We start from the raw sequence: 13,341 nt of genomic DNA on the forward strand, positions 1-13,341 counted from the left end.
GCCTCTGCCTCTCAGAGTGCTGAGATTACAGGTGTGCGCCACCACCGCCCAGCCACATTGTCACATACAAACAAGCAGAAAGTGTATATGGATTGTACAATATTGGACATATCTCTCCAATTACCAAATTAGAGAGACCACGGGGTGAGAGCCAACAAATTTCTAATTACTCATATTTTTGAATTTCAACCAATTAGGATATGTTGATAATATTAATTCTCATATTAAGAGATATTAAGGAAAATGATTGTTACTTCCTGTTATTTTTGCTGTTAGAGGTGGAATGAATTATGTTTGTGTGGGTTTGTTGAAAGATTACTTTCTTGATTTTTCTAGGGTATAGTTTCCCTCCTTGTGTTGATGTTTTCCATATATTATCCTTTGAAAGGCTGTATTTGTGGAAAGATATTGTGTAAATTTGGTTTTGTCATGTAATATCTTGGTTTCTCCATCTATGGTAATTGAGAGCTTTGCTGGGTATAGTAGCCTGGGCTGGCATTTGTGTTCTCTTGGGGTCTGTATTAAATCTGCCCAGGATCTTGTAGCTTTCATAGACTCTGGTGAGAAGTCTGGTGTGATTCTGATAGGTCTGCCTTTATATGTTACTTGCCCTTTTTCCCTTACTGCTTTCAATATTCTTTCTTTGTTTAGTGAATTTGGTGTTTTGACTATTATGTGATGGGAGGAGTTCTGTAGGCTTCTTGTATGTTCATGGGCATCTCTTTCTTTAGGTTAGAGAAGCTTTCTATAATTTTGTTGAAGACATTTACTTGCCCTTTAAGCTGGAAATCTTCACTCTCTTCTATACCTATAATCCTTAGGTTTGGTCTTCTCATTGTGTCCTGGATTTCCTGGATGTTTTGGGTCAGGAGCTTTATGCATTTTCATTTTCTTTGACTGTTGTGTCAATGTTCTCTATGGCATCTTCTGTCCCTGAGATTCTCTCTTCTGTATCTTGTATTCTGTTGGTGATGCTTGCATCTATGATCTCTTTCCTAAGTTTTCTAGCTCCAGGGTTGTCTCACTTTGTGATTTCTTTATTGTTTCTAGTTCCATTTTTTACACTTGATCTTAGCCAAAAGGCCGAGAAGCGATCTAGTTCCATTTTTAGATCCTGGATGGTTTTGTTCAATTCCTTCCCCTGTTTTGTTGTGTTTTCCTGTAATTCTTTTTTTTTTTTTTTTGGTTTTTTGGATTTGGTTTGTTTGAGACAGGGTTTCTCTGTGTAACTCTGGCTGTCCTGGAACTCACTCTGTAGACCAGGCTGGCCTCGAACTCAGAAATCCACCTGCCTCTGCCTCCCAGAATGCTGGGATTATAGGCGTGTGCTCCAGTAATTAAGGGATTTTTGTGTTTCCTCTTTAAGGGCTTCTGCCTGTTTACCTATGATCCCCAGCATTTCTTTAATGGACTTATGTCCTTCTTAAAGTCCTCTATCATCATCATGAGAAGTGATTTTTAGAGCTGAATCTTGCTTTTCTGGTGTGATGGTGTATCCAGGACTTGTTATGGTGGGAGAATTGGGTTCTGATGTTGTTAAGTAACCTTGGTTTCTGTTGCTTATGTTCTTACGCTTGCCTTCTGCCATCTGGTTATCTCTAGTGCCACCTGCTCTCATTATATCTGACTGGAGCCTGTCCTTCCTGTGATCCTGGGTGTGTCAGAATTCCTAAGAAATCAGCTATCTCTGGGATCCTGGGATCCTGGGATCCTGAGATCCTGGGTATGTCTGAGCTCTTGTTAGTCAAGCTGCCTCTGGGACCCTGAGAACCTGGTGTGACCAAGATCCTGAGATCCTGGGATCCTGGGTGTGTTAGAGTGCCTGGGAGCGGAGCTTCTTCTCCGTGTTGTGGGACTGGCTGCAGAGTTGGCGCCAAGGTCTGTTTAGGGCACTGGCCCAGACTGGAAGGAACCTGTGCCACTGGTCTGGCGGAGTTCCTGCTTGCCTGGGTCCTGCTGGTCCCAGTTATTCCTGGTGTTGGGACAGATGCTGTGTCCTCTTCACCCCTGATCCTATGATCCTGGGCCAGTAGTAACTTCTTAGGTGGGTGGTTGTGAGAATTAAATGTGATGCAAAGAGAGGTTCTTTGCAAATTCTAAAATACTATTGATGTTTCTCAGTAAAGGTAGAGATGGGGTCACTCTGTGTCATGGGAAGGAATTGATGCCGAAGTACAAAGGTGGGAAATGATAGTTCACTCCAGGGAATGTTTGAGTTGCCCACTTTGGGCAGAGTAACCACATTGACTCAGACCTTGACTATCAGGCCAACCAAGCAAGGAAAAGCCAGAAGGAAAGAAAATGAATCTGGAGGTGAGTAGCTGGAGTGGAAGGAAAAGAGCGTGGCCGTTAGAGAGTGCCGGTGTAGAGGGGGAGATGGGGACTTGAATAGAGAGGGGACCTTGTGTTGCAAAGGAGATACTGGCTGGAAGAGACCATGGTGAGGAAGTAGCAGTCCACTTCCTAGTTGAACACAAGGACAGGGAAAAACAAACTTCAAATTCCTCTGAGGCTTTCAGTCAGTTGTGATGAAATTTCGATTTTGCAGTTTGTTATGCTAAATAGAGACTCCTAGATTTGTTGGAAATTTGAATTGAATAACCCTCAAATAAGATTCATCAAAGGAAAGCTTGCGACAAGTGTGGCGATTGGTCTTGAGGATGACACCTGGCCTCATACCTTTGAGACTGTTCCAAGAGTAAAGAGAAACACTGAATGGAAGCTTGGGAAATAATGTTCTTATCTAATGGGCATGTATACATGTATGCATGTGTATGTTCTCCTATTACTTTAGCCATGCAACAACTCACTTGAATTTACCTTTGTAGGACGTTTATGTGCAAAATACTTGAATGATTCTTTTCTTTTTTTTAAAGATGTATTTATTTATTATATGTGAGTACACTGTAGCTGTCTTTAGACACACCAGAAGAGGACACCAGATCTCATTGTGGATGGTTGTGAGCCACCATGTGGTTGCTGGGATTTGAACTCAGGACCTTTGGAGGGGCAAGCAGCGAGTCCTCTTCACCACTGAGCCATCTCTCCAACCTGATTCTTTTTTTAAAAAAAAGATTTATTTTATTTATTTATTATATGTGAGTACACTGTCACTGTCTTCAGACACTCCAGAAGAGGGTATCAGATCTTGTTACAGATGGTTGTGGGGCACCATGTGGTTTCTGGGATTTGAACTCAGGACTTTCAGAAGAGCAGTCAGTGCTCTTAACCACTGAGCCATCTCTCCAGACCTCCAACCTGATTCTTGAGTAACATTGAAAACTTAAAACAATACCCCAGAAGGAATTTCAAACAGAATAAGGAAGAACAAACTCAGAAAAGTCTATACACTACTTAACCACACCGTCTTTGATTGAAAGATAGAATGAATAAATAAGCATTTATTGAATACCCCTTGGATGCCAGCACTCTCGGCTGCTGCACTAACCATGTGTACTTCATGTCCTAGACATGTGTTAGTTTAAGCAGAATTGGACCACTCCATGGGTGGTGGTTTATTGGGGGCTCAAACTGCCAAGGCTATCTCTCAGAGCGGCAGAGAGAAGCAAAATTGTAGAAAAGGAGGCAGATTTTATGTGATAGTCAGTAGGAGATCTTTAGGCTGATACAGGCTGTTTGGATTAATCAGGAACTAAATGCCCTTGCCCCATAACAATTCTGTTTACCCAGTTAGAGCCCTTCTCTTTAGCACATTGTCACCAGCACTGCCATATCTGGGAGGGGCCATTTTGGACTTTACAGACATGCGAGATATGCTTACATGAAGGAGAAGTTTTTGTCTTGTGCTATATGGAACAGAGGGTTATTACAGCAGGGGATTAGCAGAGTGACAATGGCTGAAAAGTCAGAGAAGGAAAATAGAAAAAAGACACGAGGCTCCTGCTGCTGCTTAAGGAATGGTTAGTACTGAGAACAGCAATAGGGAGAGGACATGCATTGAGACAAAGAAGATGATAGGAAAGAGCTGGACAAGTTCTTGATCCTCCTTTTACCCATGCTTTCTGTGAAATGGGGCCAATAAGAGTACAGTCATTTTTCTGTGCTTGCATGGAACTGCTTCTGGTACTGGTCTGCCCCTCAATAAATGCCAAAACCTAAAGGCCTCACATACCTTATATAAAATGTCATCTACCTCTCCTCCTCTACACTTCAGCTCACCTGTATGCTGCTTACAATGCCCAATTCGGTGGAAATACCAGGCAGGAAATAGTGGAAAGGGAAGATACGGATATATTCAGAGCAGATGCAGTTTTGTGTTCTCGTTGTTTTATTTATTTTTGACAGTTTCATACATTTATATAATAAATTCAGTAACTTTTGATTTGCAGTTTGTCGAATCCACAATGCAGAACTCATGGATACAAGGCCAATTTTACTTACTACTTAGAATTACTGTTAGGACGACAGGATTTCATGTTCATAAAGTGCTTCGAATAGGTCCTAAGCAGAGCAAGCCCTTTTTTTATGATCATAGATACCCTTGAGGATTAGGTTAGGGGAGGTTAAGTTAAAATCAGTAGGCACAGGAAAGTGTGACAGGAACCGACTGCTGAATCAAGTTGGCCTGCTGGTCCCTTGGTGGTATGTGCTGGATTAGAAATCCAGAGGCAGACAAAAGGGATTGTGGGAGAAAGGCTTCTTCCTTTCCTCTGGCAGCAGCCATCAGGTGAGCCAAGATGGGTGCATACAAGTACATCCAGGAACTATGGAGGAAGAAGCAGTCCGACGTGATGCGCTTTCTTCTGAAGGTCTGCTGCTGGCAATACCGCCAGCTCTCCGTGCGCCGCACAGGGCTCCCCGCCCCACCCGGCCCGATAAAGCACGAAGACTGGGGTACAAGGCTAAGCAAGGCTACGTCATTTACAGGATTCATGTGCTCCGTGGTGGTCGCAAACGCCCCGTTCCTAAGGGTGCAACTTACGGCAAGCCTGTCCTCCGTGGTGTTAACCAGCTGAAATTTGCCGGAAGCCTCAGTCTGTTGCTGAGGAGAGAGCTGGGCGCCATTGTGGGGCTTTGAGAGCCCTGAATTCCTACTGGGTTGGTGAAGATTCCACATATAAATCTTTTGAGGTTATCCTTATTGATCCATTCTATAAAGCTATCAGAAAAATTCTTGACACCCAGTGGATCACCAAACCAGTCCACAAGCACAGAGAGATGCGTGGGCGGACATCTGCTGGCCGAAAGTGCCGTGGCCTCGGAAAGGGCCACAGGTTCCACCACACTATTGGTGGTTCTCGCCGTGCAGCCTGGAGAAGACGCAATACTCTCCAGTTCCACCCTTACCGCTGATACACGTGATAGTTGTATAATTCATATCCAGTAAACAATTTAGGAGAGTCCAAAAAAAAAAAAAAAAAAAAAAAAGGATATCCAGCTGGCCAGTGTTCTTTGTTTGTTCATTTTGGTGTTTGTTTGTTTGTTTGTTTTACCATGCTTCCTGCCTGTGCGAAAAGCACCCTATCACTGAGCTGTACTATCAGGCATAGGTCATTTGTTATTGTTCTTTTAAATCCAATTTTGTAGTTTTCTGATGCGGAGACTTTGCAGAGGGCAGTTATTACATCCTTACGGTTCTCCAGCCTTTGGTTCTCTTCCTCATGACACTGATGCTACATCAGCTGAGTGCAACCCCAAAGCATTCCGACTTGTGCAGATGTTTGCCTGTCTCAGCAGGCTTGCACTTCTCTCCTGAGGGCCCCACACTTGGACCCATGCATCTAAGCACAACATCCTACGTTTGTGTGGCCCCAACCATCTCCTCCCTTGGCTCTTGATTAGTTCTGTTAATGAAGTCCTTCCCAAGCCTTCAGCTCGGCCTCCATCCTTCCCAGAATGTTTAGATTTACATTTTATTTGAATACATTTCTCTTCAGTATATTCATGTACTCAGAATAAAAAAAAAAACTAGGGAAGATAGTTCCTCTTACCTTTTTAAAAAAATGTTCTCTTATTTTTTTTGAGAAACTCCACCCTAGAAAAAGCAAGAAAGTAATCTTTCAACAAACCCACACAAACATAATTCCACCTCTCACAGCAAAAATAACAGGAAGTAACAATCACTTTTCCTTAATATCTCTTAATATGAAAATTATTATTATCAGCCTTATAATTGATTGAAATTCACAAATATGAGTACTATATTTAAATCATTTCCACCACTCCCTGCTCCAGCCCCTTCCTCTCAAACTCATAACCTCTTTAATTGTGTGTGTGCGTGTGTGTGTGTGTGTGTGTGTGTGTGTGTGTGTGTGTGTGTGAAACCTACTGAGTCCTTAGGCACGTGGACATAGGGCAGGCCACTGGGGATTGTATAACCTATCAGGGGTTCATCCCTGGAGAAAAAAACCCTGTTTTTCAGGGCAGTTATTGCCTATAGCTTTTCATCTACAGGTCTTTTGAAATTTCTTTCATCTATGTTGGCATGTCCTCTTATTTTTTATTAGATGGAGAAAATTTATCATTATTTCCTGATCTGCTAAGAGTTGTTTTTTAGGGAGATGGCTCAGCAGTCATGAGCTCTTACTGCTCTTGCAAAGGACCCAGGTTTGGTTCCCAGCAAGCATAGAGCAGCTCACAACTGCTTCCTAATTCCAGTTCCAGGGAAACCGAGCACTCTCTTCTGGCCTCTTCTGTTACACATGTGGTACACATCAACACAGGCTTACACCCATACACATAAATTAAAAAAAAAAGAAGTAAACCTTTAGAACTACTTTTTGGTACTTGTGTTTGCTTTTAATTTTTAGTTGCCAGAGAAAATAGAAATCACTTAGAATAAAAAGATGTTGCAGACTGCTGCACTACCAATGAGATACAACAACCAAAGAGAGAGTGCTGTGCCAAGACTGGTATTTCTCTGAAAGTCTGGGACTTCCAGAAGGCCATCCCAGGAATATGGCAGCTTAACCTTAGTACCCTGTCCTTCTGATAAGAAACCTGACTGCCGAAGTCTGGGCAAACGCAAAGCCGAAGGACGGGTTGACAACTGCTTAGAGAGGGCATCTTGACCTTTGGATGCTGAGAGAACGGAGATGCTGGCTTTGGCAAGGGAAGTGAGCCGGTAGGCCTGGAAAGTCATCTCCTATGTTGACTTCCTAGGAATTGGTGAGAGATCCAATACTGATGTCCTCTGAGCAACGCACAGAAGGCCTGTCCCGCTAGAAATGACAGCTCAAAGCAGTGACACAGGCTGCCAGGTAACTGTAATTTAACAGATTTCTTCCATTTGCCCCCACCCTATTGGGACCCAGAGCCTCACACGTGCTCTGTCAGAGGTATGCCACCAAATAGTAGCTACAACCCTCATTAAGTTTCAGGATTCAAAGGTGTTTTTTTTTTTTCCTTGCTTCTGATATGGTGTCTTGCTATATTGCTCAGGCTGGTCTTGAAGCCCTGGCTCAAGCAGAGCTCTCACCTCAGCTTCCTGAGTAGCTGGAACTACATACAAGTGTCTACCAGCAACTCAGCTTATAACGATGTTAGTGGGGAGGGCCAGAGTACAAGTTGACACAGGGTCTCGTTGTGTAACCAAGGCTGGTCTCATACTCACTGTGTGACCTATACTATATTTGTATAGTCCTCCTTCCTCAGCCTTTCAGTGCTAGGATTACATGAGTAAGCTGCTGGGTTTTTGTTGCTGTTTATTTTAATTAAAAAATCTTTTTTCATAGAATATATTTTGATTAAAGTCTTTCCCCTTTCCCAGATCTGCCCTATCTACCCAACTTTCTGTGTGCTTGTGCTTACACTGGCTCTTAAAGAAACAAACAAACCAGGGACCAAAAATCAAAACAGACGGAAAAAAAAACCCTTTAAAAAATCAGTAAGACAAAAAATACTAAAGCAGACAAAATAGCGCTCTTATTGTTTTGAGACGGGCTCACTGTGTAACTTGGACTGATCTTTAGCTCAGGTCAGCCCCTTGCCTTAGTCCATCACAGGCTGAGGTCACAGGGTGATTATCGGCTTGGATGGCCTTTCTAATTCTAAAGTCAGTGAGTTGTTAAGAGTCCAGCTCAGAGCGGAGAGATGGCTCAGTGCTACCAAGCCTGCTGATGTGAGTTTGATCCTTGGGGTCTGCATCATAGAAAGAAAGAACTGACTCCCACGAAGTGTCTTCTGGCCTCCACATGTATGCGCATACACACATAATAAATCAATAAATGTATAATAGAGCTCAATTCAGATCTCTATCTTGCCCCAAGCTTCTGCTCACCAAATCTCATGGCCAGAGATAATCCATGAGCCCACTTTTGTTTATAGAAGGAAGAAACCAAGCTTTGTCCACGTACATTTGTAGCAATGCCCTACAAGAAGATGAACATGTTAGAGCTGCTCCCGACCTGACTTCTTAAGGTTCAGCTGAAACCCAAACCAGCTTGTCATGGGTGGAAGCTTCTCTCTCAGAATCCTGGGAAGGCAACCTTATGGCTGGCTGCCTGGATATGCTTCTGTGAGATGACCTTGGGTTTGGTGAGAGTGAAAGTCAAGGAGTTGCTGAGCAGCAGATCAGAAGAAAATCTACTTCAGTGCTCACGATTTCCTTTCATTCTTTCAAGATGGAATCCAGGACAGCATCCATGAGCTATGCCTCCTGACTGCTTGATGGCATCCAGGATTCTCATAGTGACTCATGGCAATATTGTGCTCAAAAATACAATTCAGCTCACCCGGAGCTGCCTAAGGTCATCTATTGCCATAACTACACAATTAGCTACAAGATCTATTATGAATGTATTCTGTACAAATACAGGTAAGATCTTTCTCATACTTTTTCAAATTACTTTGTCATTCCAGACTCCAGTAGCTCTTTGGTTTTGTTTGTTTGTTTGCTTTTCTGGTGCTGGGAATTGAACTGGGGGCTTCATGTGTGCTAGGCAAACACTACGCTGGACCTCTGCCTGAGCAATATCACCAGCTTTTTTCTTGTGGTTTTTGTTTTGTAGGAGGGTCTCAGCATGTTTTCCCTGATAGTCTTGAGCTAGCTTTGTAGCTCAGACAGGCCTTGAAGTTGTGACCCTCTTGCCTCAGCCTCCCAAGTGGCAGGACAAAGTAGATCTTTAGTTAAGACTATTGACTGTCTGACTATTTCTGTGTCCTCTTTCTCTATTACCCCCACACACCCACCCCGATGCCTAATTTGAGCAGGCTTGACCCTGTTCCTGCCTGGGACTCCTCAGAACCCACAGAAAATAGCTTTGGGCACAAGATTAAGGGGTTGGAACTGCTGTTGGAGTGTCATGTTTGATTGATTGATTGATTGATTGATTATGGTATTGAATCTCCTTCCTCAGCAGGGTTGACCACAACAGCAGATCCTTGAACACTGAGTGTTTCATCTGTGCCAGATGCAAGGGGCCTCTGGTCTTGCTGCCATCATTTTGGAAGAATGGAACCCCCATTGTGCTCCATTTGAGACCATTTGCTAAATATGTGCCTGAGAATTATATAGCAGTGTTTAATGGGACAAGGGGGATCAGCCATGAGGATGTGAAGAAAAGATTCAGCAAGGATTTTCATGCTAGTAAATCTTTAAGGGAAATCCTTAAGGCTGTTCTGGAGTACATTTATATGAGCTGAATCCTTTACTGGCAAGAAGTTTTAGAAATCCCTATTTCTGTAAAGGTTTAAATATTGGAGTTTAAATGTGTTTTCTGATTTGTTATTAATGGTGACTGGTTTTAACAAAAGGGATCTTTTGCTAACCATATATTCCGTGACATCACTTGAAGCCATTTGGAGTCACTTTGGGTTTTAACTTTGATTAGGTAGTTGGAAATGTAAAATTTCAGAAAACAATGATATTTTCTTGGGTGGGGGAGTGTTGAGAACATGAAAATATTGTCATAAAAGAGTAAGTTGTAATGGCACTGCCCCACAGCTAGGTTGCTGTCAGCCTATTACACTAGCCGCATTTGAAGAGCCAACGTGCTTCATGAATTCCAGCTTGTCATGGCTTGGAGTGAAGCTAAGTCATGTAATTACTCAGAAAATAAATATTTTCATTTCAGTTTACTGCTCTCTTATTCAGGTGTTCCAGCAGATCACTGACTGGGAGCTGTTGAGGGCGTGGATTGGATCCAAGATTGTATTTCCTGTGGAAACTGGAGAAGATGCTCACCAATTGAGTGGCTTAGACGTGCACGAATGTCTTAGAGTTCTGGAAGTGGTGAGCCTAGGATGAGTCACCTAGGTAACAGTCAATGTGTTGAGAGGACCATCCTCTCTGGAGAATGAATTTCTCTGTTTTTCTCAGTTCCTAGTTGCTCCCACAGCCCCTGCCTCATGGCTTCTTCAAAGACAAAACATCTTTTGCCCATTTCCTTCACTTTTTTTTTTTTTTTTTTTTTTGGTTTTTTGAGTCAGGGTTTCTCTGTATAGCCCTGGCTGTCCTGGAACTCACTCTGTAGACCAGGCTGGCCTCAAACTCAGAAATCCGCCTGCCTCTGCCTCCCAGGAGTGCGCCACCACTGCGCAGATTCCTTCACTTTTTATAGATTCCTGTGACACACTAGGTTCACTTGGAGGTAGTGGTGGTGGTGGCAGCTGCCTCCTCCTCCTCCTCTTCCTCTCGTCTGCTGCCACCGCCACAGTGCACCTGTGTGTGTGTGTGTGGGGTGTATTTGGCAGGCCACATGTATGCATATGCATGTGGAAGGCAGTGGCTAACCTTGGGTTTCATTCCCAGGAGCTGTCCACCTTGGTTATTTTTTTTGTTTTTTGTTTTTGTTTGAGTTTTGAGACAGACTTTCTCATGTGGCTGCAGGGCTTTCTGAGTAGGCTGGGCTGGCTAACTAGCACATAGCTGTGCTCTCCCCGTTGCCGCCTCCCCAGGACTGGGGTTACAAGTGCACACTACCATGCTTGGCTTTTCTTTTCTTTTTCTTTTTCTTTTTTCTTTTTTTCTTGTCTAGGACCAAATTCAGGTCATTGTGCTTACATGGTTAAGTACTTTACAAACTGAGCATCTCTTCAGCCCAGTATTATCATTTTAATTTCTATTATTTATTACCATTTTGATAAGTCTCATATATCCCAAGCTGACCTGGAATTTTTATAAAATTATTACATTTATTTTGGGGGAGGGGATACAATAATATCATAGCGCATATGTACAGGTCAGAGGGCAACTTTTGGGAGTCAGGTCTTCTACTCTGTAGGCCCCAGCTTGTCAGGCTTGGTGGCAAATACTCTTTTTTTTTTAAATTTTATTTATTTATTATATGTGAGTACACTGTCGCTGTTTTCAGACACCCCAGAAGATGGCATCAGACCCCATTACAGATGGTTGTGAGCCACCATGTGGTTGCTGGGATTTGAACTCAGAACCTTCTGAGGAGCAGTTGGCGCTCTTAACCACTGAGCCATCTCTCCAGCCCCAACAAATATTCTTATCTACTGAGCCATCTGGCTTGGCCCTGGCCTTGAACTCTTTAGGTAGCCAAGACAGGCCTTGGTTAGGGTTAGGACTTCTGTTCCCCGTCTCTGCCTTCCAAATCCTGGGGGCTATAGGCATACACCACTATGATCTGCCACGATCTTTTTTTTAAAAACCAGTTAGTTCACAGATTAGTAACCTCAGTTCCCTTTTGCCATCTTAGTTGGCTTGTTTTGTTGTTCTTGTTTGAGTGTTTGTTTTTGAGACAGGGTTTCACTGTGTATCTATGGCTGGTCTGGAAACTGCTAGGTAGATGAGGTTGGCTTCAGACTTACAGAGATGCTCTAGCTTCCTCCAAAAAGCTGAGATTAAAATTTGTGTACCACCTCACCCACCTCACCCACCTCACCCACCTCACCCACCTCACCCACCTCACCCCTTCTGCTTGCTTGACTTACTTGGCCCCAGGCTAGTCTAAATTCCACAGTGTCACCTAGGCTAGCCTCAAATTGTTGATCTTCCTGCCTTATCCTCCCAAGTACTCAGATTATAGGGATGGACCACCATGCTTGGCTAGCGCCCTTTACCTGATCACAGGCTCTGGGGATTAGAGCACAGGCATCTTGACCGGCCCAGTTTTTGTCCTGCTACAGATAATGCTTATCTTTATCTTTATTACTGATACTGTTTATAACCAGGATATAGTCTTCTGACATTTTCCTCTTGCTTCTCATTTTGTAGAAGGGTAGTCTAGTCTTTGGAACCCTGAGACTAGATGAGGCTGCAGGTATGTATATGGTAGGGCAAACTTCCCCAGCTAACTGCTTCCGTTCCTTCTTTCCCGAGCTTCAGCATTTCTGCAGCCTCATACAAGACCCAGTTTGTCATGGTGAGTCATGGCATGTCTGTGACTTCACTGGGAGAAACCGACAGTGTAGGGGGGTAGCCCTGTTACCTACTCTTCTGGAAAGCACTGGTTATTTTTTTCCACTCAACTTTAGACATGGAAAATGCTCCTTGCTGCCCACTTCTTTCTTGGTGGCTACATGCTAATGCCTTCTAGCAAATAAATCATCAGGCCCTGTTGCTGGTGTGGGGTGTGGGCTGTGTGTGGGGTGTTCGTGTCTGTGTGTGTATGTGCGTGCATGCGCGCATGTATGTGAAGGCCATTGGAGCATATTGGGTGTTCTCTATTACTTGCCACTTTATTTCTTTGAGACAGGAACCTGGAACTCACCCCCACCCTCAGGTTGGCAGTTAGCCAACCCAAACCAGTCCTATTATAAGCAGACATGGCCACACCCAGCTTTTACATAGGTGCTGGTGATCTGAACTTGAGTGTTCATGTTTGCTCAGCCAGCACTCTTACCAACTTAACCAGCTCCCCAGCCCCACCTTTTTTGTCAATCCCATCCTCACCCTCCCCCAATACTACCCAGATAACGAATATAACTTTCTCTGACTGGCCTGCGATCCCATTGCCTTATCCCAGACCTTTGTTATCAGCCCTTCCCCCTGCCCAAACCCTTAACTCCAGTCAGCTGAGACTATTTTTTTCTTTTCTTTTCTTTTCTTTTCTTTTTTCTTTTCTTTTCCTTTCCTTTCCTTTCTTTTCTTTTCTTTTCTTTTCTTTTCTTTTCTTTTCTTTTCTTTTCTTTTCTCTTTTTTCTTTTTAGACATGGTTTCTCACTGTTTAGCCCTGGCCGGCCTGGAACTCAATCTGTGGAATAGGCTGGCTTTGAACTCACAGAGATCAGCCTGCCTCTGCCTCCCAAATACCGGTATGTACCACCTCAGCTCTGGTCCAGCTGAGACCACTTATAGCCTTCCCAAAGCACTGCTGTCTTCAGCCTCTCTGCCTCTACTACTGCTCTCTTCTGCTTAGAAAAAAAAAAGACCACTTCCTTCTCTTAGCCACTTGCCCTTTAAGTCTCCAGAAA

The 13,341-nt window shown here is 43.5% G+C and overlaps 1 pseudogene; it reads left to right on the forward strand.

The window, feature by feature from the left end:
* Nucleotides 1–4,632: 4,632 nt before the first annotated feature.
* Nucleotides 4,633–5,313, forward strand: LOC127674995 (60S ribosomal protein L15-like; annotated as a pseudogene).
* Nucleotides 5,314–13,341: the final 8,028 nt, after the last annotated feature.

Source organism: Apodemus sylvaticus, chromosome X (assembly GCF_947179515.1).
Source record: "Apodemus sylvaticus chromosome X, mApoSyl1.1, whole genome shotgun sequence".
In the NCBI taxonomy this organism is placed as follows: Eukaryota; Metazoa; Chordata; class Mammalia; order Rodentia; family Muridae; genus Apodemus; species Apodemus sylvaticus.